General features: G+C 40.2%; 1 pseudogene; it reads left to right on the top strand.

Moving 5' to 3' along the window:
• The first annotated feature begins 11,502 nt into the window (after window positions 1–11,502).
• On the top strand, window positions 11,503–22,157 carry LOC127214214 (metalloreductase STEAP4-like; annotated as a pseudogene).
• The last annotated feature ends 272 nt before the right edge of the window (window positions 22,158–22,429 follow it).

Genomic DNA, 22,429 nt, shown 5'->3' with positions numbered 1-22,429 from the left:
GGACCACAGGGCAGGGGAGTGGGAACACATTTTATTTGGTTTGTTTTGACTTAGTTTCACCTCCTCCTTCATATGTAAAAAAAAAAAAATCTAACCTTTGGTTACTGGCACTAGACACAAATTGGCTTTGAGCTGAAATTGGCTCTACCAATTACAGTAGTTCCAGTAGGAACAGTGACCACCAACCAGATTGATTTAAATGTCACCAAGCAGTGGGATACATTAACATATTGCTGGCATCAGGGACAACACTGAGTTGGCATCTGTCCAGGTTTTAAGTTACTATAAGAACATTTTTATTCATACTGACTTCATTTTTCAAACAATGAAGCTAAATATTTTCCTATGTCTACAAACTACTTTGAACAACTTGTTCTTTGATGACATCCTAACTTAAGTGACCACCTCTGAGGTTAGCAGGTATTGTCTGAACCACCTTCACATTGTAATTGGCAATATGCAATCTTGCTAGTATTTCAGAAGCCTCCAAAATTAACAGACCCTCAAACTCAGAGAGTTAGAGACCCACATGAAGAAGACAAGGCTTCACTTCCCACTTTCAATCCAAGAAGAAGCTGTAACCATTCCTCACACAAGGCTTTATCATTACAGGGGGGAAAAACCCTCAGGACATGTTTTATTTTTAACTTCATATTGCTCTTCTCACCATCATCCAGTTCAGTCTCCAATACTGTAGGTCTCTGCCATATTTTCCATCAGTGCTTTTTTTGGCCACAGGTGGGTGGCCAAAAATGTTTGGTTTTGCTCTCTGGTGGTGTTGGAGAAAATCCCAGAACATTGGTTAAAATAAGGTCAAAGAACCGGGCTTGTTACTATATCCTTTATAGTTTCAGAGACCAGAGGGATGGGGGAGGAGGTCCTTTGGGTACTCTTCCCCATCGAGTAGGCAAGAAGAGGAAATAGAGTTTCACCGAGACAGGAAATTAAATTGCAGCTGTTCTGGGAAGTAGCTGAGAACCTTCTGCAACAGAAATCAGCTCTTTACTCCAGCCCCAAGTCAACCACAAAGAACCTGAGAAGAAAGGATGTGTTTGGTCGCTGTTACCTTGAATGACAAACATCATTTGTTCTGACTACACATTGTCATAACCCCATCTCTACAGGAACATGACCTGTAATCAGAGAAAAATGACTTAGCTCATATGATGTCCATCCTATCTAGTCTATTTTATTAATTCAGACTATAAATAACAAATCCACATTTAAAAAAAAAAAAAAAGCCCAGGGTGGAGCTGGAGAAATAGCTTAGTGGTTAAGTGCTGTTCCAGAGGATCTGGGTTCAATTTCTAGTACCTACCTGCTGGCTCACAGCCATTTGTAACTGCAATCCCAGGAAATCTAAATCTCTCTTCTGGTCCCCCACAGGGCAGTTTGAATGTATGTTGTATTCATCACAACTCAGGCATATATGTGCATACACATCAAATAAAAATAAATAAATCTTTTTTTTAAAAAATGGTCCAATGTATAGAGTAATCTTTAAGCACAAAGCTCCAATAGTCTAGAAATCTCTTTCTATCATTTTCCCTTATTTCCCATAAGTGGCTTATTCCTTGGATTCATATTCTGTTTACAGTGAGCTGGGTTCATAATCTAGCAGAACAACAAAGGGTGTGCTGCTTTCAGGAGTGCCAGGAAAACCAAGTCTACCGTGTGCCATCACAGACCACCCAGCTGTGGACAACGCCTCTGTGCTTTGACTGTATGCACCTAAGTCCTAGTAACTGTCAATGTAGTGTAACCCACAGGGACCAAAATTGTGCAAGGATACTTGTGAAAGAAAAATGAAAAATGCAAAAGTCGAAACTAGGCAAGAAGCAGGAGAAGGAATTTGCTGAGACAGAAACTTTCTTAACGTTTCAAATTTTAAAAATATTTTAAATTGCCTAGTAGTGGTGGTGCACACCTTCAATCCCTGCACTCAGGAAACAGAGGCAGGTGAATCTCTGTGTGTCTGAGGCCAGCTTGATCTACAGAGCTGATTCCAGGACAGCCAGGGCTCCACAGAGAAACCCTGTCTCGAAAAGACAAGAACAAATAAGCAAACAAAAAGCATTTTAAAGTAACAGAGCCCACAGTGCTGAATAGCTGCTGCTGCTTCAGGGAACTGAAAATGGCAAAGGGACTCTTGTCCTCTGCAGAGCCTGGACTGCAAGAAACACACAGAGGTATCAAGAGCACAGATGCTAAGCAAGAAAAAGACAAAGTAGCCAATACATCCAGACTCAAATATATCTCCAGAGGAAGTGAAGTTCACACCATTTTAGAGTCATTTCCTTGAGTTGGGCAAAAATATCTCTAACAGTATTTAAATCTTTAAATCTCCTTTTTTTATTTTTTTATTTTCTTTTCTTCATTCCTACCCTCCTTACTTGAAAAACAGATAGAGGGCAAATATTTAGGTGTATGTGTTTCTCCCACATGTTAATGATAGACTATTCTGTCCAGTGCTAGAACAGGAGTAAGTCCAGGCACGGAAATCCCTATGCAGGGTCTCTGATGGAGTGGAGTATCTGGAAGGTGTATTGAAGGAGTCTAATGACATAGCTACAGGAAGCTGACTCTGCCAACACCAATGCCTTGGGAAACTCAGGTTACTGGCATCTTTTGGAAACTTAATTTTCCCTTACAGCTAGGATTTTAAAGAAAAACTAGGAGGGTTATGAATTGTGTGTGCCTCCTAGGCCTAAAGGGATAATCAATCTTTTTAACCACAAAATGAATAAGTCAAGTGCCTCTCAAGTTTAATACTAATAAAGGACCAATTTCTTCCATCCTTCATTTCCCAGTAACTTAATCTTTCTTTTCTGGAACTCTGGTGGTTGCCTTTGGCAAAGAAAAGGACTTACATAACTGAAATATATTTGCCTCTAATAACAATAAAATTCCAATTTTTTTCATCTACCTAATAAAGATAGAATGTTACTGGTTGAAGGCTACATTTGAGAACACAATACGGTTGTCAATAATGTCAGTTCATGATGGAGCCAAAGCTGGTCTAGAAACCAAATGGCCTGCTCCATTGATCCCAGCTATCAGTTCTTGGGGGCAGACAGGTAACTGGCCTACTCTTACCAATAAGAATTTAGTTAGTCAGACTTCTCATACTAACAAGTTATCATCTCTTGGGCCAACAGTTGCATGGAACAGGACACAAGAGGAAAAGATAATAAAGACCTGAGACAAAACAGGTTGGGGTCTCTTGAAAAGAAGAATATTGCTTCGTTTCATTTTGTTTTGTTTTCATTCATTTGCTTTTTAAGACAAAAATCTCAACATCTACCCCAGGCTGGCTTGCAACTCATAATCCTCTTGACCTAAAATCCTGAGTACTGGGATTTTAGGTCTGCATCACCATGAAAAGAAAAAAAAAAGTATAACATTACTCTTGCAAGGAAAAGCTAACAGAGTTATGAATTGTGTGTCCTTTCTAGACCTAAGGGAAAATCAATCTTTAAACCTGTCGACATAAAGTACCAATTCTATACAGAAAAAGGAAATAGTTTATTCCAAGCCCAAAGTGAGCAACCATGACCTGAGGACCCAGATGCAGTGTTCTGCCACAGCAGAGGTTTGGGGGGGTGGGAGGAAACCAAGAATCAATGTGTTTACAAAATACAGCTGAGGGGGTCATCTGGTAGGCAGGCTGCAGAATGCTGTTTTAGGTTTGGTGAGTATAAGTGTGTCAAACTTGCTGAGATATTTCAGTTTATCTCAAAGTCAACAATGTTAGGTAAGATAAAGAAGTGAGTAGTAAAAGACAGCCCAAGGTTACTTTGGTTCTTAAACTACAGAATGAAAACGTTCTATTCAGTTAAAGTCAAGTGGTTCATAAGATCATTAACAAAATGATGCCGATTCCTACCAGAAAGACCTACCATCCACAAACCACAGGATGGAACAAACGAATCAAGTATCTACTGTGTTTACCACTCGGCCCATTTACTACTATTACTTACTATTGTAAGCTATGTCATCACAAGCACAATAGTCTCTCAGCCAAATGAATAAATCTTTGGAAACTTAAAACTTCCATACAATTAAGCAGCCTTGTGCATGTAACATAAAATTCCCAAAGGAAAACAATATAGTGGTCAGAATGCCTGGTGCCCTTGGCAGCTGTTGTTTCACAGTAACTGTGTGGTATTCCATTGGCAGCTGATAAATCCAAATTCTAGATGTAGATAGCAGGGTCTGTGTGTTAAGAATCAGGTCTCTGTATCAAGGCTTAATGCCAGATGCTACCCCATAGCAAATCATCAGAAAAAGCACTGATAGCCCTACCAAATCCTGAGTCACCCCAATCCATCTAGCTCTCTACCTAGTTCACCAAACGCAAGGCCTCTTGGAGACACATACCTTTCTCTGATCTATGAGTCTTCAAACTCATAAAATTCAATGCTGCAAAATCAGTGGATTTTTTTTAACATTCTTTTCTGGCCTAAGAATACTATCAGATGAAATCTTTTGAAAAATACAATGATAGTGAGTAGATTTATTAACAAGCACAGTTGATATTCCTGATGTGCTACATTAGGTGTGGATGGGAAACCATCCATGAGGAGACACAAACATATTAAGCCTCCTTAATGTCAACCACAGCACTCAAAGTACAAATTGCATTGTATGAAGACAGAAATTATTTAATCACTAGTTATCAGCACCAGGACTCTTCGAGAGACACTGAGGGCTCAGATGACTGGTGGGAAGAGTTACAATTAGGAAAGGAAGAGACTGGTTTAGTTCCAATGTTCTGGGGAAGGCGCTTCCCTGGATATTGAATCTGAACTTGGAAAGACTGTCATGGAAGTTAAACCAACTTGGAGAACTCAGTATTGTAAGACTGAAAAAAGGCGGTATAGTAATGTTCTCCCTCCCCCCTCCTCCCCACCCCCGCCAAGTTTTCATGATCCTTTATGCCTTAAACTGGTGGATTTGAGCACCTCTTTAGAAAGATACACCAATCCAATTGTATAAGCCATCAGTCAAACCAACTGTGTATGTAGTCAATCCTCTGCAGCCAAGTGGTTTTTTGTTTGTTTATTTGTTTTGTTTTGTTTCCATCTGTGGATTCCACAAACTATGAATCGAAACTATTTAGGAAAAGCTTTTTCATCTTTTTCTGCATGTATGTGTAGGTGTTTTGTTTTGCTTTTTAGTTTTGTTTGTTTGTTTGTTTTCTGTTTTTGTTTTTGGGTTTTTTTTTTTTTTTTTTTTTTTGTTATTGCTGTTTTTTCTCCTTGCCATTCTCTTCCAAATAATAAAGTATGGCATCTATTTAGATAAATTTGTATTCATTGTCACCAAGTAGAGATGGTTTAAAATAAACGGGACGAAGGGTACTTATGTATGCAAGGCTTGCACATACCTGGGTTCCAGTACCACCTAGGAACAACACCTGTGGATTTAGAGATAGATCTGCATTTGGAATGAAGACCTGAAAACTCTGGATCTTTCAAACTCTGACTCTGTAAGAATCAGGGGAAAGATGCCACCATTTCCATTTCATCAGGAGGGAGTCAAGGCTGCAACTAAGAGAAAAACCTAAGGTCCTTGCCCACATGCTGTTTACTTAGCTGCCCAGAGGCCTCTGGCTCCAACTGAAAAGAAACACCTACCTCCCTGCCCCTTTTCTTGGGCTGCAGCTAGCCCAAGAGCTCCGGAAAACCCCTTTTAAGCCCCGGCTTGCCAGGGAAAAGTGGATTCATCTGCATGCCAGAGCTGCACAAAAAGTTCTGGTCCTTCTAGTTGCACGGGATTCCCGGGCTGAACTCTTCCGGAAACTTTGCTTCGCTGCTTCTCTTGTGAAATCTAGTGTGGGGGGGGGGGGAGAGGAGGTTGGGGGGTGGGGAGGGCTCCCTGGGCTGGCTCTCTGGCTTTTTAAAGGCGGGAGCCCGAAGGCAGGCAAAGCACCGGCTGGCAACCTCGCTCTGCAAGCCTGGCCGCCAGTGCCCACCGCAGCTGCACCTGACCAACCGCCTCTGGGCGCCTCTCCCAAAGGTGGGTCACTTTCCTGGCTATTACCTCGACGCTTTCGCCAGAAGCCGGAGGTCCCTTTTCCATCTCAGCCCCACCTCCAGCCCTTGTTTTCTGGACCCCCACTTTTCAGCCAGCTGATACTGAGATATAGGCAAACTACCCCCTATCTCTCACATAAAAAGGTCGCCCAAGGCTGTAGCAGGATCGGATTGAAAATCCAGCCAGTCTTTACCTTCCTGAGGTTGTGTTATGCATCAAGGTGCAGGGGACTCCGGAGGGAAAGACCCAGGGCTGGGCTCTTTCTCCGTCTGACTGGATTTGTCCAACTCTGAAGCCCTCGTGGGGAGAGGAGCCTGGAAGAATGTAGATGTGCGGTGTAGCAGTCTAACACTACATCTGAAGAATCCCTCACCCGGACCTGAAAGTGGGCAGTCGTTGTTTCTTGATCTTAATTTAAATACTCTTTAAGCAGCTTCACGATGGCTTTTCCAGAGAAAATACTGTTTGTGATGCAGTTTACTGCTTCAGGGAAGGGACAGATGTCTGTCCAGAAGCAGGTGGTAGGAGGGTTTGGGGATTTTATTTTTCTTGTTACTGGCGTGTTTTTATTTTTCTCTGAATGGCACTTTAAAAGATGAATGGTGTGTCCTGGAAAGCAAGTGGCCTGAACCAAGGGGGTGGTGGGAGTGTTTAGGGTTCTCTTCCTAGTTCTACCTGGCAGCTCAGTAGCTAGGGTCTCAGTTCCTCTAATCTAAGTCGAAAGTGGATTGGTCCAAGAGTATCCACAGTCCAGCTCTACAAGGGAAAAAGCCCTAAGATTTGAGATGAGATGCTTCAGATGTAAAAGGTGTTGGAAGTATAACCGAGTAATTTTCATAATTTCACAAGCTTTGTTTTTATAAGGAAACCACCCAGTTGTTCTCCCAGGAGCGTCTTAAAGATTCACCACATTTATCATTCGAGAATGCTCCAGGCTTTCAAAACCATTCTTCAGCCTTGCCGTGGGAGAATGTCCAATTCTGTATAAATGGCAGTCATATAAATGTCACTCACATGAGAGAACATTTTTTTTTCTGATACAGTAGGTGTAATTTTGTAAAATGGCACATTTATTTGAAGCAGTAACTTTTTTTGAGATATGGCCTTTGCAAGGCCCTGGGTTTTTCAGAACACTGTGATTTAGCACGGTGTGAAATCCTACCAGCATGCATTCCTCCTGCATGGCAAACACCAGCAGCCCAGAAAACAGGATGAAGCACTCTGTTATCAGACTTCCTTCAAGGTTGTAAACTAAATGGTACATGTGTACCTTGAAATTGGGTCATAGCACTTTCTCCATTTGGCAACATTTATGATTTTGCTAAAACTTACATAGCAACTAGCAGTTCAGAAAAAAGCATACACGAGACCTGACCTCTAATGGCATCTGCCATTAATAAGTTTACTAACTGCCATTTAGGAGAAGCCAAATAGGTTTTTATAACCTTTTATTAAAAAAAAAAAAAACTAAAATATTAAGCCCTGCAGTGTGGTGTGTATGGCTGTAGAGAAATGGGTTTGTTTGTGGTAGAACATTAGAGTGACTCATCACTCCACATTACCTTGTCTCTTGAAGGATTACCCTTCACTTACCCCTATATCATCAATTCCAGTATTTAAATGATATAGACGTATACATAGCTGATTGTGCAGTCGCAGTAACGCCGTCAGTTTTTCATGGTCTTCACTATCTAGTCCCCTTCATAATAAATTCAAGGACTGGAGACATGGTCCAGCGAGTAAAATACTTGCCCCCAAAGCATGGGGATCTGAGTTCAAGTCCCCAGCATTCTCATAGAAAACTGGTTCCCATGGCACACCGTGTCTCAGCACTGGGGTTGCTGCACTAAGTATCCCCTAGTCCACTGGCCAGATAGCTTGGCCAAATCAGTGAGCTCCTGGTTTACTAAGAACTCTGCACAGGAGGAAAGCTAGATGGGAAGAAGTAGAGGGGGACAAGGGGGCAAGGTGAAATCAATGGAGGAAGGGGTGAATATGTTCGGAATGTATCATGTATATGTATAAAAATATTATAAGGAGACCCATAATTATGTATAATTAATGTATTCTAATTAAAACATAGGATGGGAAGCAATCCAGGAAGATGGCCAACATTGACCTCTGACCTCCACGTACATGTGTACACACACAAATAGATATTTGTGCATAGACCCAGTTAAGTAAATGAGTAAATTTAGCTACTTTTATTGCTTACTACAAAAAAAATTTTTAAGAAGTCTGAAAAAAAGAATGACAAACGTCATTTGAGAGAGAAACAAAGCCAATAGCAAAGACACAGTCACCCATCAAAGCTAGATGACTTGGTAGGGCTCTGAGTTGAGCTGTCATCTGAGGAGCCCATTTAGCACCTACAGCCCTAACAAATTAATGATCCAAGTATCCAATCATAATTCCCACCACAAGAAGCAGGAAAAAGAAGTCATAGTCACTTTTTCTGGATGAGCTTAGGACTTATTCAAAGATTAGACTAGATAATAATAGAAACAAAAGTTTACAAAGACAAGGTCTCTCATGTTACCTGTTCGCATCCAGAGAGACTGGCTCTTTAGTCAATTATGAACTTCTCATGGTGTGTGAAACCTACTGAGTGCTTCTCAGTGACTTTTAGGTCATTTCCAAATGGTTTTAATTAACATTTGTTCTTTTGTTAAGAAGAAGACAGTACACAAAGAATAAAACTAAGTAAATAACCAAAGGATAATGAACACTTAAAGCAATGTGTGATGAGAAAATTACTTGGGCTATATAGAAATGATTTTTTCATCCAAAATTGTTTAAGAATAAAGAACAAAGAGTGCTTATGCTGTTTGAAGATTGTCTTTCAGAAACATGCCATTGAAAAAGAATGCACTGGTGTACTAAAAAGAAATAGTTCCACTGTAATTAAGAGGGTAGGACATTGACATCCCCATCTAAATTCTGCAGAGTTTATTCACCCATGTGTGGCAAGCTCTTTCTTCATTCTGCTTTGACAGGAGCATATTTAAGAAAAGTAACTTTGAGAGGTGTATGGTTCTTTTAAATTTAAAGGACATCATTGTTCCTAACATCAGAATGAAGTTCACTTTTCTCCTTAAAAGCAAAGAAAATGTACAGAAAGGGTAATTTTGGAAAAGTTAAGAGCTGTAACTACACATTAAAAGAAAACTAAGAAGTATTTATCTAAGTATATAACACATCTCCAAAAAAGGAGTTATTAGTGGGACTGGAGAGATAGTTCAGTGCTAAGAGTACATACCACTCTCTGAGAGGACCTGAGTTCAGTTCCCAGTCACACATGCTGGGAGATTCACAACCACTTATAACCCCTACAGCTCCAGGGGAATTTAATGCCCCTGGCATTCTTAGGAACCTACACACACACACACACACACACTTAAAAGTTGATATTTTTAAGATGTTAGAACACAAACTAGATAGTCTCCTTGGTCTCCCACCCAATATTAAAAGAAATAAAATGTATTAAGAACAAAATTAGGGCTCCTAGCTCACCCTTAGTGGGCAAAGCTATGGATTTAGGGCATAGGATTATAATTAATGCTGAATGGAAAGCATGCATCTTTCATCTACATTTGCTGTTTATACGATACGGGAACACCGAACTTACCTTTGAGCCCAAGTTAAATGATGGCTAAAACAACTCTTACAGGCTTTAATAAATGTTCTTGTCCTGTCTCCAAGCGGATCAGAGTCTGTGATGGGTTCCCCCAGTGTCTGTGCATCCCTGTGCTTGACCCTCACACATGTTTGTGGTTTGCCCTGTAATCTATGCTCTCTCGAGCTCCCTGAGAATGGGACTCACTGATTCCTCACTTTGTCCTTTTTGCCTCCCAACACAATGCCCTGGCACAGAGAAGCTGTTGTAAATATCCTGGAAATATGGAAATTTACCGAATCCCTCCTGATAATACTGACTTCTGTGTTGGAAAGATGCTACCCAAAGAGTTACATAAACATCGGGGAATGGATGATACCTGTAATCTTTCAGTTAACATAGTCAAAGGTCTGATTTTTAACCCTGCCATTTGGAGAAGTTTAAGGTTGTTTTATTTAACATAGAAATAATGAAAATTATTATAGTTGTTCTTCTATTAATAGATGAAACTGTAGAAATGGTGTTTCCTTTGCTTTCATACATTACTGGGCTGGCATAAAGTGTGAAGTCCATGGACAATTCAAAAGAGATTATTCATGTCAAAGCATTCTTATACCCACAAACTCACTACTGAGTTTCTAGTTAACTCTTATTCAGTACAGAAGTTCAAAGGTGATTTGTTTATCAGGCTCAATTCTGTGACACATAAACAAAAAATAGTATAGGAAACGGAAAGATTGAGGACAAAGTTAGTTCCGTAAATGGTTCATTGCAATTGACAATAATGTGCCAGTTGTAGACTTTTCCTAGGCCGAGATTCTAAATTATTCTTGCTATATTTTTTGAGTCACTTCTGAGAAGCTGGAAGATATTTTTGGTGAGGGTAGAACACAAAAACTCCCTTTGGGAAGCAAGGAGTCCACAGTTATGTTAGATTTATAGGCCAAATTGTGTTGGCCCAGAAGGAGAGTACTGAAGACCACCATAGATTGTTTTCAAAATTAGCCTGGGAGCCTTTGGAGAAGAGATGCCCCTAAAGGGAGATTTAGATATAAAATACACTCAAGATAAGAAAAGTGGTTTCATCTCTCCACCCAGTTAGTTGTTCCCCCAACTCCGTGGGCACGGGCCATATTTGACAGAAGGGAATGAGAGGTAGGGAAAGCTCTGGTACTATGGTAACTGGCTGTCTAAAGAGGACCACCCTAATGTGTAGCATTTGGTGATTTTTATCCATATCTGATTTCCCCTTCTACTCAGCAAGCCAACTCTACCCCACTAGAGGGCCAGATTAAAATCCTGGCTATTACAAAGGGAAAGTTCTGCTGGAAGCTTGTCTATCAGGGTATAACAAAGCATGGTGGAAACTGTCTACTTCTTGTGATTCTTCTATAGCCATTGGGGCCCATCCTTTAGAGAGATGCTTTTCAATTGGCCACAAATGTTAGCCCGACGATGAAAGACTAAACAACCCCACATACACACACACCCCCAGAATTCCTAAAAATGGCAAGGAGATATTTTAAAACAGAATGAAAAGCCACATGAGGAGGGTTTCTGAGGAGGCAGGAAGATGAGATACACAGAAAAATCCTTCTGTCCCCTAATTGGCCTAATTGGTTTAGCACTTATCAATAGCTAGATAATACTTCCCAGTGTCATTTACGGGTGTAAATTTTTTAGACAAACTCACTTGAAAATTAAAATTATTAAACCACTTCCTAAACATCTCTGACAATAACCAGGTTCACTAGCTGAAACTAAATGTTTGGTAAATTGCTGGAGATACCAAATTAACCAGCTGCTCATAGAATGCAAATAAACCAGGTAGCCTGTAGTCAGCGAGAATGCTCTCTCTGCTGGTGCTGACCTCTGGCTCCTGCTTCTGCTGTCAAATTGTTGGTGACCTGAAGATTTGTAAGTTGGTCCAAGTTTAAAATGCCAACAACGGTCATGGTAAATTAATGTGATTGAATCTGTTGTCCATGCCATGTGCCAGGCACATGATCTAACAAGCCCATTGATATCTAACCTACATGGCTAGGAAACCATAGAGCTCTCTTACTTTACCCTGATACTCAGTGTTGAGATCTCAGTGTGACACCATGTATCCACACAATGCTCAAACAAACTAGAATATCAATAAAGAACTGGTTAAAAGTAATTTTCTGCACTAGAATTAAAATATATGATAGGCCTAGATTACTGTGGTGTCACCCACAGAACTACCATAGTTCAGTTACCATCACAGCTCATTCCCAGCTGTGGGAGTAGATGTACCACACAACCCTGATGTGCAAGTTATTTTTAGTTACACTCTTGTAACTTGATCAATTTTTGCAAGGTAACTACGTCATCATCAAATAAGCTTTCCTGAGATAAACAGCATTTCTCACAAAGTAATTGATATGGTCTACTTTTTGGCAACTAACTAGCAATTGTATAGATGAGCAGTGTTAAGACATCAACTTATGGATGAACTTTGCAGGGCACACCTGTTGTCTTAGCACCCAGGGCTGCAGCAGGAGAATCCTAAGTTGAAGGCCAACCTTAGCTATACAACAAGTACTAAGATAGCCTGAACTACAAGGCAAAACTATTTAAGAGAAACAAAATGTCTGTGAATGTATAATATTAGTAACTTTAAATAGTGACCAGAATGTTTGGTAGAAATCACAAAATGGTGATTTATTCTGCTGTGGGCTTGCTGGAATTTTATTTAAACAATATGGTCAACAACATGGGCAACAATATGTATGTGTGAGAACATGTACACAAAAAATAACATTTATATACTTACTTCCACCTGACTACAAGTGGCCAACCAGTCAGACCTGAATTTCTTAGTATAAGTGTTTTAGTGTGAATGTGCTTCAGGTGTTGCAAAGGATATAGTTGCTCTAAAAATTACTTGTTATTTAGCTGAAATTCAAACTTAATTGGAATTGTGAGATTCCCTCCTCTGAATCTGTCTTTACACACATATGAGATATATTGTCTAATTAGAAAATGGGCAAACATCTGGATATGGTAGCTCTTATCTATAATCCCAGAATTTGGAAGACTGAGGCAGAATGATTGCACAAGTCTGAGACTCCTGGATTCTATAGATTTCTAGGCCAGACTAAACTAGAATACAAACTTTATCTCTGGGGAGGAAGGTGGAGGGGAGAGGGAGAGAGAGAGAGAGAGAGAGAGAGAGAGAGAGAGAGAGAGAGAGAGAGAGAGAGAGAGAGACTGGGCAAAAAGGCATGCAAATGGCAAGTATGTATGTAACAAGATGTACAGTATCATCAGCCATTAGGATAATGCTAATTAAAACCACACTGAAATAACAAAATAGCTAAAATGAAAACTACTGGAACTCATAAATTGCTAAGTAGAAATACAGAACTGTGCGACCACTCTGGACAATGGTCACAGTTTTGTTAAATTCAGCATGAATTTGCCATGTGACCCAGTAATTGTGCTGGGAGTATTGCCCCAAACAATGAAAATTTATGTCATGCCAAAATCTGTACATGAATATTCACTGCAATGGCCCCAAGTTGGAGACAACTAAATATCCTACATTAGATGAAGATAACTCTAGGACTGTGATTGCAACTCAGGGGTAGATTATGTGCTTGGCATGGGCAAGCTCTAGATTTTGGTCTCCAGAAACATGTTTAGGTGAAGTTTGTGTTCATCTCTTCTGTGGAATACTCACAAATGATGTTGGAAAGCTGCAAAAACTTGGATGAATCTCTAGGGCATTACGCTAAGTGGGAAATACAAAGAAATGAAGAGCTTTATCATTTTGTTTATGTAGCATATGGTATCATTTCAGTAGCCTTCTCAGAAAGACAAAAGTATGTCTTGGCTTTCCCCCACTGATCCCACTCTGGACAGAAATGGCCAAGGCTGGAACTGTCTGTATCGTCTAGCAGGTTGCCCTGCAATTCTCTCTTGTGGGAATGCCTCCAGAGGGAGCATCTCTAAAGAACACTGTCTGAGTTTCCAATGCCTGGGGTGGAAAGCAGAGACACAGGAACAATATTCTTCTCACCTCAACCACAATTGGTTCTGTGCCCATCAACCACTTGGCAGCTGACTATTTGTATGCTAATCCCTGGCCAATATAAACCTAGGATTCCTGTGAAATCACTCTGCATCACGTCCTCCTCCTCCCACCTTACCTGTGTGTCTGGTGTTCCTCCCCCAAAACCTTGCACTTTGGCCAAGGACCCTCTCTGGAAGGTGTGTTCATAAGAAGTACACCAGTCCTGGAGAGTTTTTCCAGGCTAGGAAACTCCTTTCCAGTTACCCAGCTGATGGTTCCCCCAAGGCTGAGAGAAGAGAATACTATTGTTTAAATTCCTTTAACCCACTTTACCTTTGGTAAACGCTGTTTCAGCTTGCTTCCTTTCTTACTCTTCCCTGTTTCCCTTTATGTTATTTCTTAAGGGTAAAGCATGGTAGGAGATTTTGGAAAACTGAATAAGACTCCTTTACTACCTTCATGAACCCATGTTTACAGGCAGCTATTTTGATGCACAAATACATCTGACATGGGTGTGACAACCATGTTTGTACAGCACTTATTGTAAGAGACACTCTATGCATATATCCTATTTCTGTGAACACCTGCAATTAGAATATTTTTCCCAAAAGCTAAGAATTAAATTGCTTCAAAGAATTGTTAATGTTTCCCACATTATTTTTTTATCATTCCAATCATGGCAACTTTAAGTCTGATAACATTTTTCATGAAAAAAAAAACTACATTTTATCCTGAGTTACCCTGCAAGTAGAGTGATTAAAAAAAAAATATGTTATGTGCCGATGATGTATTAGAGACATAATTCTTGGGAAGTGGAGAGGAGGGGCAGAGGGCATGGTCAAGGAACATGTGGTTATTGAGTACAAAGGGAATTAGATTTACCGTAGTCACAGGTAATGCATGCTTTGGCTCCACTGCGGCCATGTGAGGGCCCGAAGAAATGTGTCTGATGGAGTGCCAGAAGAAAGAGGAACCACGGAAGAAACCTTAGGGTCCACAGAGGCCAGTTCCCTGCTGGTTTGTGGTACCCCATACACGTTTATGCCTGAATGTTAGGCAGACACAGGTCTCAGAGAAGCCGGGTAACAAGAATCAAAAGGTATTACATACAGACCCAAAAACTGAGCTTCTACTGGCAGTGAGAACTAGGAATGTGGCCACAGTGTCAACCGTAGAGTCTCTCAACTACCTCAAGTAATAAGGCAGTGCTCCAGGCATAAGTGAAACCACATTGCCTTTTATTAGGGGCAAACTTTTACATCTGCAGTTTGTCCAGTGACAACTCTAAGTTTGAAAGGAAAATTACTTTCTAAGGTTGGAGTGACAGCCCAAGGATGTTACTTTAAACTGCAAGATGGAGAGACTACTAAATTAAAAATGTGGAAAAAGTATTATAAATAAGAGAAATGTATACTTAATTTCTATATCTGTGTTTTGATAAGTTCATCTGGTATAAAACCATTTCATACAGAATTTTATTTATAAAAAATAAGTATCTAAAGTGGGCATGTCCTTATCACTAGTTCAAATTACCTTTATATACTTAAAATAATCAGTTATAAAAGCATGATTAATGCTAAAGTTATATACTTTGTATAGATATTAATTAAATGATTAAGGGGTTATATTCCTTAGATACTGAATAGATAAAATAACCTCCATTAAAGATAACTAGCTTATTGAGCATTCATTCTCAAACACTGTTCTGAGATACACATTCATCTAACCCTCAATATCTCTTAAGCAGATATTATCTGTCACCTTAAAGATGTGATGAAGCTGGGTTTGAAAAAACTTGCTGAAGCTGTGTTGCTAGGAAGAGTCAGTGCTAAAGTTGTCTGAAGAGATAGATCTCAATCAGTAATGTCATGTCTTACAGGCACAAGGACCTGAACTGATGCCCAGACCCATGTAAAAGCTAAGCTAGAGGGCTTTTATAATCTCAGCATATGGAGAGAGGGATACAAATGGGCCCCTGGGTTCTCTTTCGGCCAGCCAACCTAACCTTTGCTTAGTTCAGGGCCATGAAAGACCCTGTCTGAAAGAGGAGGTAGACAGCCTTTCCTGAAGATAGTACCCCAAGTTGTCCTTGGGATCTACAAACACACACACACACACACACACACACACACACACACACACACACACACACACGTTAATGAAGAAACAGTGCCACAGAGTCAATATCTTAATTTTTACAAAATTTTACAGAAAGTTAGAATGCACTCAATGGTCTGGTTCACCTCGAATCACTGTGTTTGCAGAAAACAGTGAGGATAATTGCCATAAAGAGTTAGCCTCTCCTCATTACCACATAAATTCACACAGTTCTTACTCATTGTACATATGAATCCAAATATGAGAGCAAAAACCGTTAGGATAGAGTAATGGGGGAAATGAAGAGATATAGGCCGGTCCTTTGACACACAAAGGAGGTCTATAGAACAGAAAGATGACTGTGTCATTCCCGCAGCCTGAAGATTGGAGCTATAAAAATAGCTGCCCAAGTTTGCTATATACTAGTTTGCATTTATGGATGCAAAGAACTTTTCAAAAAGTCAACATGCTTACATATGAAGAACCTTAGCTCATCCCCAGATAATTTCCCATATGTGTTCATGCCCTTCTTGGATACTTGCTGAGGGCATCTCCAGGTAGTTTGTAAAAATCAATTTGTTGGTTATTCACATTTCTGTGGTGCTACAGAAAAGTCCTGTATTATTTTGTCATCTTCTCCTCCTCCTCCCTTTCTTCTTTTCCTCCTCCTCTCTCTGTCTCTCTCTGGCTCTTTCTGTCTCTCTCTTCCTCTCTTCCTCTTCTCTCAACTCCTGTTTGACTCAGAATATCTGTGTGTTCTGCAATTGCACAACTTCAGACAAGCTCAGAAAGGGAAAATTTCCAAAGTTTCCCTTTCCCTTTTTAGAAAAAGGTGCCAAAGCTTTATGTATGTTTCATGATTGACATGAAAGCTACAGTGACTGATCACCAGTTATATTTGGTGTGGAAACTGTGCACCAAACTCAACTGAATTTTACTGTCAATGCACTTGAATGAATGAAATAATGTCTTTGGGCAACATCCTCTCTGCTCTAACCTCTCTCTCTCTCTCTCTCTCTCTCTCTCTCTCTCTCTCTCTCTCTCTCTCTCTCTTGCTTATTGGTTACACTTTAATTATTCAGTCTCCTTTTTATCACACACTGCCTGAAACACAGGGAGGAGCCTGCTCCTTCTGACTTCCAAATTCCATCCTGCTCATGTTCAACAAATATTTGTTAACTGTCTAGCCGAGTGCATTTAGTTTCTCAGACAGAAACTAAATCATTGAAAGTCAGAGCCCTACCCAAAAAACAAGCTTCTAGATTAGCTAAAAAGTTTCTATTAGAACTTGAGAAATTAGAATTTGAGAAAAGTTTTCCTGAAGAAAGACATACTATCCTCCAAAAGAATAGAGTAAGCTTAGATTATTGTGTGAAGTATAGAAACAGCAGCACTGAACACCGATTGTGCCTGGATTCCCAGGCAAGACGCACAGCTAATTGCAATTGTAACCATTGCACATTTTTCTGTTAATGTCTGGGGGTGTCTGTTACAAGCTGATGATCTGTAAGTCCTTTTGAGTTTCCACGCCTCTAATTTCCTTTGTTTGCTTTCAGTGGAGAAAACGTGTGCAGATCTGTTCCCTCTGACAGCCAATTCCTCAGAAAAGCAAGAGACTGTCTGCATTTTTGGAACAGGGGATTTTGGAAAACCTTGGGATTTAAAAATGCTTCAATGTGGTTATTCTGTTATTTTGGGGGTCGAAAGCCCCCAGGTGTCCAGCCTCCTGCCCAGGGGAGCAGAGGTATTGAGCCAGGCTATTCCGAGGCAGCTTCCAAAGTCTGACATCATCATAATCTTGGCCATTCACAGAGAGCATTACGATTTCCCCCTCACAGAACTGGTTTGACCCTCAGAGGAAAAATATTGGTAGATGTCTCAGCAACAACCGTAAAATCAATCAGTATCCAGAATCGAATGCCGAGTACCTTGCTCAGTTGGTGCCAGGATGCCCATGTGGTCAAAGCATTTTAACTCCATCTCAGCCTGGGCTCTCCAGTCAGGAACGCTTTTGGATGCAAGTCGGCAGGCAAGACTAAATGAACTTGCATTCAGCCTTTCAAAGGTGAATGTTTTTATATGTCTTAGCTGAATACAAATCCAAAATGAAATCCCCAGTAAATATTGGTCTTCTCATAGTGCAAAGGACCAGCTTCATTTGGTTTCCCATAAGAAGTGTAGTCTTGTGTGCCTGATGTTTATTAAGTTTCATGGACTCAAATGATGTCTGAATCTGGAGTCCTCTTGCCCATACAGTCAAACTCACAGCTTGGACTCTTTCCACTTTAGTGAAATTGGGTTTATTTATGCCACTGAGATTAGCCATCATCATAAATGATATATGCCCACACTCAAAAAAGATGAGACTAGTTAGGTCACAGTGAACTTTACCCTAAGCAGCACTTTGTGCCTAAAATCACACCCAACAGAAAAGCATGGTCTTGGTTCAAAACATCTTACTAGATGTGTTGATTCTATATCTCTGATTTTGAAAATGGTCCATTAGTATGTTATTTTTCCACATGATACTTTATAAAGTTTAATGATAATTATTATAAATAAAAAATATCTGGGAAACTAACTCTTCTTAGGTGTTTGTCTGTGGGAATGATAGCAAAGCCAAGCACAGAGTGATGGACATTGCCTGTTCCCCTTGGACTCACTCCATTGACTCAAGGATCTCTTGTGGCAGCCAATGAAATTGAGAGCTACCCTCTGCAACTATTTCCTATGTGGAGGCTCCCTTTCCCTACTTGTCTTCTGTGCTGTGTGTCTTCTTCTTTGTATACTGTGCTATCACGAGAAGTGATATTCCCTATGTGAATGGGAAGACAGATACTACTGTTTCGCCTGGCTATTTCCATCCCGAGCGTGTCTTTCCTATCACAGCACTGGTCCTGCTTGTTTGTGGTATACCTCCCTGGTATTCTTGCTGCCATTCTGCAGCTCTTACCGAGAAGGTAAAATACCGCCAATTCCCAAACTGGCTTGACCATTGGATGCTGTGCAGAAAGCAGCTGGGCTTGGTAGCTCTGGGATTTGCCTTCCTTCATGTCATCTACACACTTGTGATTCCTATTCGTTACTATGTACGATGTAAGACTGAGAAATGGAACCCTTACTCAGGTAAATTTCTACTCCTCTGTATTTCTCTACTCCTTATATCCAAAGCACAGTCTTGCTCTACACACAATCCATTTCACAACCACAAGAGCATTGCTTCCCAAAGTCTGTTCTTCATTTTGGATTTTTTGGGGGTTATTTGTTTTGTTTGAGATAGTTTCTGATTTAGGGCTGGTTGGCCCCAAACTCATGATCTTTCTGCCTCCATCTCCCAAGTGCTGGGATTAGGGGCATGAATTGTCAAATCCATCCAGTATTTTTCATTTTTCTTTTTTTTAAAGTATCAAGAATCAGAAACATTATCCCACGGAGCTTGCAGAATGAATCCAACTATGATCACATAGAACCACTGAGAATAAAAAGTTCCAGATTGCTGAGTAACTTTGCTCTAGATCTGTAATCCTGGACTCACAGAGATGCTGAAAAACTGGCAGGTTTGGAACTAAAGGAGTTCTTTTGAGTAAGAGTCAATAAGCTGCAAAAATCTAAGTTTTCAGCTTCTGTTTTTATGTAAATTTCTTCTTCTAAGTCTAAACCACTGTCTACTAACTATGGAGTCTGCCCAAACATGTGCTACAGAAATACAACAATTTTACAAAAGGATACTTAGAAATCTATTCATATTTGACTGTGAGAAGTTTGTCCTCAATAGCCATAAAACCTGATCAATTCTAAAAAATAGCAAATATGCTCTTATGAATATTCAAAGGCAAAATCTAACTCAAGTAACCTTTCAGGAATTACAGCAGAGATGCTAGCAAGTCCACTCCAGTTTAGAAATTAATGATCTTGGTAGAGCTTGCTGCAGTCTCAAGTCACCAACTCACCAGCATTGTGCATCACACAAGTATATCTCCACACATTTTTCTTTCCCAAATGCATGCATGGTTCTGAGTAAGGTTCACACTACATCGCCTTATTCCTCTCACAGTGTGATACAAAAGATTTAATGCTGAATTATGACATAATCAGCATGAAAGGCCCAAACTCTGTGTGTGTGTGTGTGTGTGTGTGTGTGTGTGTGTGTGTGTGTGTGTGTAAGAGAGGTGAGAGAGAGAGAGAGAGACAGAAACAGAATATACCCTAAACAGAATATAAAACTAAAGTTTAAAGTGATTGTTTGAGGATACTATGCTACATGAAAAACAGAAAGCCCCATGCTAAAGAAGGTTGAAATGTATATTGGCTTTGTTTTAAGATGCTTATAGGGCAATAAAAAACTTCCTATGTGACCCCTGGGAAATGAGAATTATAACAAAATCACAGAAGAGCAATTACTGCTTTTCCAAGTGTAGTTTCTTGAAACCGTTCCTAGAAGTGATCGTAGGAAAAAATACACAATTTGCTTTGTGCAAGAAATGTGTGCAGAGGTGTGGTTCAGTCCCCCTGAAAGAGTGGGGTGTTGGGACCATCCCATTTTAATTGTTTTTAACTTTTCATAGGCCCCACTAATAAAGACTACCCATTTAGTACCTCTACGGCCTGGCTTCAATAAGTTCCTACTTGGCACTGGGAATCCTGGGATTTTTCTGTTTCTTCTCTTGGGAATCACTTCCCTGCCATCAGTACGTAACATGGTCAACTGGAGAGAGTTCAGGTTTGTCCAGGTAAGTGTTTCAAATTTTAAATGTCTTAGTACTGCAACATGAATACAGCTTTTTACAAATATTCTATTTTTCTCTTTTATCATGTCTGATTGTTCATTTGATCATCTTAATTTCCCAGTCATCTCATTAGCTGTTCACTGTGGAAAAGGAATTGAGAGCCTGACAGGCAGACTCCATAAGGGTTTCATTTTCTGCTTAGAACAACTTGCCAAGATTCCTGGACTACCTCCAGAGTTACCCCTGGACACTATAGAGTGGAAGAAGTGCCACCAAAGCTATTGAACTAAGTGTGAAGGCATCAGGTAGAAGGTGAAAAAGACCCACAGAGACAAAATTTCACCTTCTAAATTCAGCCTTACAATCTGGGCATACTGATAAGAAAAGGCAGATTTACCCTAAAGCTTAAAAACTCCAAACAAGACCGATAAGCATCACTACCCTAGACTTATTCCTGGTCTACATGAGAGAAATTCAGCCTTTCCATGTATCAGCCAGCAGACACCTTATTAAAGGTAGTAACTGTTCCTGGAAACCAGTGGGCCCTCCCCCAGTGCCTGCTCCACATCCAGAGGAGCCACAGAAGCACAGAGAAGCATCACTAGGAAACTTTTTGGGCCACAAGCCCCAGGCACCACCCAAGCTGAGCAACCCAGAAGGTCTGAGGTGGGAAGCCAACAGTTTGTTTGAAAAGCCCCCCCCAAAACTCCCATGCATACTATAATAAAACAGACCACTAGTAACTGAAATTAGCTTTGGTTATCAAATCCTGAAGTTTCTTCTAGGGGCTAAACGCAGACAAATTCAAAGAATTCGGATGGAAAAGAAAAACTGAGCTTCAGAACTCAGAACTCCAAGGACCCACGGTTTAGAAATATTTCATCCTGGGATAGAAATCAGCTAGCATCTGGTTTGACCAGTAACAGAGATGAATGCAGAGCTTTGGAAGTCATTTTGTTTCATGATCTCCAGATAAGGTGATCAATAAAAAATTTTCCTCTGTGGATCAAAACAGTGTATTTATGTCCCCTAACCCAAAAGGGTTACTCCTAGAACTGTTTTTTGTTTTGTTTTCTGCTTTTTAATCCAGCCAGGTGAAGATAAAACTAACATGTCATCAAATAAATAAATCTTTTTATGTTTTTAATGAAATATTTATCATTCTGTAGAAAGATTATAGTTCTTTTCTAAATCTAAAGCAGTGTCCTAAATATTATAATAGGGTCATGTGTTTATGTTTGCTGACAAGTAAACTTCCTTGGACAAAGTGCTTTGCTTTAAAGATGTGGACGATGTTAACACCCATGTTTTTGGTTTTTGTTTATAGTCCAAACTGGGTTATCTGACCCTGGTCTTGTGCACAGCCCACACTTTGATGTGGTGGAGAAGAGATTCCTCAGCCCTGGGATCCTAAGGTGGAGCCTTCCTTCAGCCTATATTTTAGCCCTCATCATCCCATGCACAGTTTTGGTGATGAAGTTCATCCTCATAACGCCATGCATAGACAAGACCCTCATGCGCATCCGTCAAGGCTGGGAAAGGAACTCACATTACTCAAAATCAGCACTGAATGGAAAAACAGATATTTAGAACCAAGATGAATTTGTGGGGATTTCTGAACTCCTATAGCAAATATTTGGAGATAAGTGTCCAGTTGAGGAAAGCACTCTCTCTTTTGTCATGATTTATCATCACAGAAAGGAAGCATTTTTCTGCAGCTCTGAAAGACTTCTGAAGGGCACACCCCATCTCCTCTCTTGTGATTACTCCACCTCAGACCTCCCTCACTTCCTTTCCCAGGAACCCTGGGGCTGAAGTTTCACACTATGAAACCCTCTTAATTATGGGTAACATGCATGACGTAATGTTTTGCAAAATGCTAGGCCAGTGTATGCAACTTCCTTCTCT

Source organism: Phodopus roborovskii, unplaced genomic scaffold (assembly GCF_943737965.1).
Source record: "Phodopus roborovskii unplaced genomic scaffold, PHOROB, whole genome shotgun sequence".
In the NCBI taxonomy this organism is placed as follows: domain Eukaryota; kingdom Metazoa; phylum Chordata; class Mammalia; order Rodentia; family Cricetidae; genus Phodopus; species Phodopus roborovskii.
This window is presented reverse-complemented; position numbering and strand designations above follow the sequence as displayed.